The sequence below is a fragment of the Dendrobates tinctorius genome, unplaced genomic scaffold (genome assembly GCF_039654945.1).
Source record: "Dendrobates tinctorius isolate UK_male_01 unplaced genomic scaffold, ASM3965494v1 ptg000128l, whole genome shotgun sequence".
Taxonomy (NCBI): domain Eukaryota; kingdom Metazoa; phylum Chordata; class Amphibia; order Anura; family Dendrobatidae; genus Dendrobates; species Dendrobates tinctorius.
The window spans coordinates 13,114,538-13,120,816 of record NW_027361796.1 but is presented as its reverse complement, the minus strand read 5'-3'; positions in this window follow the sequence as shown (position 1 = coordinate 13,120,816).

The following is a 6,279-nucleotide window of genomic DNA, read 5'->3' as shown; positions in this document are numbered from 1 at the left end:
CACACAGTACCATGTAACGGCTGTTATCACAACCACAGTGAAGCTATCTGTGTGTCACTCTGTGAGAATAAGTCGAGGACATGTTCCGTTCTTACAGACCTGCACCTACTAGTTTTGTCTAGCTTTCAAACAGTTAAATATATTTGCTGTTTGATCACATTCAAAACTATAGAGAGACAGCGTGTGTCAGTCCGTATACTTAAAAAACACGGAGCTTGACAATTTTACGTACACCGGACAGCCGTGTACGTGCACGCTCCTCTCAGTACCGTGTAACGGCTGTTATCACGGCCACAGTGAAGCTATCTGTGTGTCACTGTGGAAGGATAAGTGGAGGACTTGTTCCGTTCTTACAGACCTACACTCTAGGGAGATTCCTATTCTGCCCAATTCTACATACACCTTGTAGTTTGTGATGCACTAGCCAATTTCTGCCTGTGACATAGCGCTCTGATATTCAGTGGGCCTCACACAATCCAAAAGTGTCCAGTGTCCACTAGTGTGTGCAGAAATTCAAAATCTCCCTTATCCTGTAGTCACTTTTTTCACACCTGTGCCATCGAGCCTGTGACATAGCGCTGTGATATTCAGTGGGCCTCACACAATCCATAAGTGTCCAGTGTCCACAAGTGTGTGCAGAAATTCAAAATCTCTGTGATCCTGTAGTCACTTTTTTCACACCTGTGCCATCGAGCCTGTGACATAGCGCTCTGATATTCAGTGGGCCTCACACAATCCAAAAGTGTCCAGTGTCCACTAGTGTGTCACAGAAATTCAAAATCTCTGTGATCCTGTAGTCACTTTTTTCACACCTGTGCCATCGAGCCTGTGACATAGCGCTCTGATATTCAGTGGGCCTCACACAATCCAAAAGTGTCCAGTGTCCACTAGTGTGTGCAGAAATTCAAAATCTCCCTTATCCTGTAGTCACTTTTTTCACACCTGTACCATCGAGCCTGTGACATAGCGCTCTGATATTCAGTGGGCCTCGCACAATCCAAAAGTGTCCAGTGTCCACTAGTGTGTGCAGAAATTCAAAATCTCCCCTGTCCTATAGACACCTTGTACCTTGTTTTACATTACTATATAGTTTGTTGGATTTTGTCTACATTTCTACAAAAAATGAGGAAGGCTGGTGGAAGAGGCCGTGGAATTGGGCGGGGGTTGGCAGCTGGTAATGATGGTGTTGGTGGTGGATCTGATGGTAGTGGCAAAAGCAAAATAGGACCGAATGCAGGAGGTGTTGAGCCTGCGTCATCGTCTGGCTCCATAAGGCTTCGAAGGCTTAGTTTTCTAGGAGTTGGCAAACCGCTTTTAAAGCCAGAGCATCAGGAAAAAGTTTTGTCTTACATTGCTGACTCAGCCTCCAGCTCTATCGCCTCCTCTTCTTCAGTTGTAAAAACTAAAAGCACTGAGTCGTCATTGGAGGCTCATGTTCATGAACCACACCTTTCCTTGTGTCCTTCACCCCAACCAAGATTGAAGGATGACGCAGGCCATACTACTGATTACTCCATGGAGCTGTTTTCACATACCATGCCTGGATTATCAAGTCAAATGGTGAATTACCCAGGCCTAGATGAATCTGACATGGAGTGCACTGATGCACAGCCGCTGATAGATGATTCTGCTGGTACATTCACTCAGAGCACTACATTGTCCTCGCAGTGTACAGAGCCAGATTCTGACCCTGATGAGACTCAGGTGCCCCTTCCCGCACACTATACCACCATACACGGTGACTCAGAGGAAGGTGCACATGACATTGAAGAGGAGGTGATGGATGACCCAGTTGTTGACCCAGATTGGCATCCATTGGGGGAAGAGGGTGCTGCTTCCAATAGCTCAGATGAGGAGCATCCACAGCAGACATCGACATCGCCACAGCTGTTATCTGGCAGGCCCGGAGCACTCCAAAGACAGGTTCCAAAAATCAAAAGAGTTGCTGGACAGCTTGTCCAGAGGGTCAAAAGATCACAGCGTGCTAGGCCGCAAAATGTCTGCCAAAGTAGGAAGAGTGCAGTGTGGCACTTTTTTGAACAAAATCCTCATGATCAGGCCAAGGTTATCTGTAAGAAGTGCGCAAAGACCTTTAGCCGAGGGAAAAATCTGAAAAATTTGAATACCAGTTGCATGCTTAGACATTTAACCACCATGCACTTGCAAGCGTGGACACAACACCAAACCTCAAGTGCCACATGTGCAACTGATCACAAAGAAGGTAGTCAGCAACGCTACATTGTTTCCCCCACTGTAAGCCCACCGGTTAGCACAGCAGCAAATGTTGAGGTGTCGTTGCAAGGCCACAGCAGTCAGGGAATCCCACTGTTATATCAACGAAATACTGAATCTAGGCCATCAGAAAGAACACCAACTCCATCACCATAATCAACCCTCTCTCAGTCCGCCCTGTCCACCGCTACTTCCACCATATGCAGCTCTCAAGTCCAGCTCACCCTCCCAGACACTATGAGTAGGTCAAGAAAGTACTCAGTCTCTCATCCACGTACACTGGGTTTGAACGCCCACATTGCCAAACTAATCTCGTTTGAGATGATGCCCTATCAGTTGGTGGAAAGCACAGCTTTCCGCGAACTCATGGCCTATGCAGTACCACGCTATGACCTACCCAGTCGCCACTTCTTCTCTCGCAAAGCCATCCCAGCCCTCCACCATCATGTAAAAGACCGCATTGTCCATGCACTCAAGCAGTCAGTGAGTGGAAAGGTGCACCTCACAACTGATGCATGGTCCAGTCGGCATGGCCAGGGCCGTTACGTGTCAATCACTGCGCACTGGGTTAATGTGGTGGATGCAGGGTCCACAGGGGACAGCGGTGGTGGGACAGTGCTGCCTAGCCCACGGTATAGGAAACAGTTGGCTGTAGGCGTTCGACCCTCCTCCTCCTCCTCCAGAAGCGAAAGCTCGTCCACAGAGCGCAGTCGTACAAGCACTCCATCTGCAGCTGCCACTGTTGCACACGAGGTGTCCCCCTATCGAGCAGCTAGTGGAAAGCGTCAGCAGGCTGTGTTGCAGATGATGTGTTTGGGCGACAGACACACCGCCGAGGTGCTGGCCGAGTACTTGAAGCGACAAACTGAGTCATGGCTGGGCAGTGTACATCTTGAGGCAGGCAAGGTAGTTAGTGATAACGGCCGTAATTTTGTGGCAGCCATAGCCCTTTCAAAACTCAGCCACATACCTTGCTTGGCTCACACCTTGAACCTGGTGGTGCAGTGCTTCCTCAAAAATTATCCGGAGTTAACAGCCCTGCTCCAGAAGGTGCGAAGACTGTGCGCGCACATCCGCCGGTCGCCTGTACACTCCGTTCGTATGCAGAAGCTGCAGCGATTGCTCCACCTTCCCAACCACCGCCTCATTATCGACATTGCAACAAGGTGGAACTCCACCCTGCACATGGTGGATCGGCTGTGCGAGCAGAGGCAGGCCATAATGCATTTGTGGGAGGATACACGGCCAGGCACTTTGAGAGCAGACATGGAGTTGACAGGTGTGCAGTGGTCGAAGCTGAAAGACCTCTGTAAAGTCCTTCAGTATTTTGAGGAATGCACACGGCTGGTAAGCGCAGACGACGCCATCCTAAGCATGAGCATCCCACTTATGCATCTGCTCATGCAAACTTTGACGCACCTTAAGGAGCAGGCGTCTGCAGCCAATGTTGATGAGGAGGAAGAGGAGGGAATCCTTGATGACATTCAGCCATTGTCTGCTCAGGGACCTCTCCTGGACGAGGTGGAGGAAGAAGAGGAGGAGGAGGATGATGATGGGGATGATTACTTAGGGGAGGAGGATGCATCTCGTGGGGCAAGTGAAAATGTTGGCATGGCAAGGTCTGGTACAGGGTTTGTGCGTGACTGGAGGGATGTGGATTTGCCAGAAAGTGCTCCTCCAACCAGCACTCGCAGTGCATCATTGACACCGGGAACATTGGCCCACATGTCAGATTATGCCTTGCAGATCCTAAAAAGGGACCCCCGCATTGCCAAAATGATGAACGATGACGACTACTGGTTGGCCAGCATCCTGGATCCACGCTATAAAGGCAAATTACAAAACATCATGCCACAGGAGAACCTTGACCTAATATTGGCTAATAAACAAGCAACTCTGGTAAATCGGTTGCTTGAGGCATTCCCAGCACACAGCAGCGGTGATGGTTCTCACACGAGCCGTACGGGCCGGGGGCAGCTTGGCAGAGGTGTTCATGGTGCACACAGCAGAAGTGGCGCTGGAGACAGGGGTTTCATGACAATGTTGTGGACTGATTTTTCACGGACCGCTCACACAACTGGTAATACTGCATCGATGGAAAGTGACAGGAGACAGCAGTTGTCAACTATGGTTACAAACTACTTTTCCTCCCATATTGATGTTCTCCCACACAGGTCATTCCCCTTTGACTATTGGGCCGCTAAACTGGACACCTGGCCTGAATTGGCACAATATGCCTTACAGGAGCTCGCTTGCCCAGCTGCAAGTGTGCTATCGGAAAGAGTCTTCAGTGCAGCTGGATCAATCCTGACAGAAAAAAGGACCCGTCTGTCAACCCAAAATGTGGATGATCTAACCTTCATTAAAATGAACCATGCATGGGTTTCCAAGGATTTTGTCCCACCTTCCCCTGATGACACATAGGGTGACAGAAAAATGGCTTGCTTTGGTCCACCTCTTCCTGGGACTTGACCTATTTTGCCTTTTGCATCAGCTGAATGTCAATATCAACATATGTCACTTTCTAAAACTCCCTAACTGTGCTGCCCCCCCCCATGGTCGGGGTCACCACCTAGCGCACGACACCGTGCGAGTGCCGTTGTCCTGGACAGGTGGGTAGGCCGACTCTTGGGCGCGGGCACTGGCACAGGGTCCCTCATAGTGCAATCAAGTGTCTCTGACGGTGGTGGTGCACACCCGCTGTCAGACACACCGCCGTACTATGAGGGGCCCAGTGCCAGTACCGACGCCCACGAGTGGGCCCCCCTTGCTTGGGCAGGGCCCCAGCATTTGCAATCTTTACCTCTCCCTGCTCCTCCGCTGTGTAGTCTGGGCCGTCAAATCCATACTGTGCCTGACACCATCTGAGCCTGCCTCCTGATGTATAGACATATATTTTGAATGTGTACGCTATCCATACATGTTACCCGGGGATACGGTACCCTTTCTCACCTTTGTGCAATCACGTGCAATCCATACTGGGCCTAACACCGTCTGAGCCTGCCTCCTGATGTATAGACATATATTTTGAATGTGTACGCTATCCATACATGTTATCCGGGGATACGGTACCCTTTCTCACCTTTGTGCAATCACGTGCAATCCATACTGGGCCTAACACCGTCTGAGCCTGCCTCCTGATGTATAGACATATATTTTGAATGTGTACGCTATCCATACATGTTATCCGGGGATACGGTACCCTTTCTCACCTTTGTGCAATCACGTGCAAGCCATACTGGGCCTAACACCGTCTGAGCCTGCCTCCTGATGTATAGACATATATTTTGAATGTGTACGCTATCCATACATGTTATCCGGGGATACGGTATCCTTTCTCACCTTTGTGCAATCACGTGCAAGCCATACTGGGCCTAACACCATCTGAGCCTGCCTCCTGATGTATTGACATATATTTTGAATGTGTACGCTATCCATACATGTTATCCGGGGACACAGTACCCTTTCTCACCTTTGTGCAATCACGTGTAATCCATACTGGGCGTGAGAACGGCTGGCGAGCTGTTAAGCAAGCTACAGCACCTGTGGTTTGCACACGTAAGTTTTTCATTTTTTCAGGAATGATGGTTAGGCCTAATTCCGGAACTGCGGTTGACCTGCACTTACTGGGAAATCATCGTTCGCGGGTAATAATTGTAATCAGTGATCCCCATCACTAACGTTGTTCAGCGGGTTATCTGCACCTGTAAGCGACAAACGCTGGCCTTTTCAGTGTAGCGCACATGCAGCCACGGACATGTAAGGGCATGACACACCAGTTATTGGCCAATCTCATGTGCCAGAGCCTCACGTGTCCCTCTAGTAAGCCGGACTCGGACCGCGGGGCATGACGGAGTCTCGTTCGTTAACGGAATTAAGCTTGCAATGTGTGCATCTTTTCTGTAGCTGGCATGGTTGAGGTTTCCCAGGTGGAGTCGAATTTAACCGTAGGCTCCACTCCTGGTGGTGCCCTTCTGGACATTCCTTTAAGGTTCAGCTTTGCAACCATACTGCCCACGTAAAACAAACACTTTGCCTTCATGAACG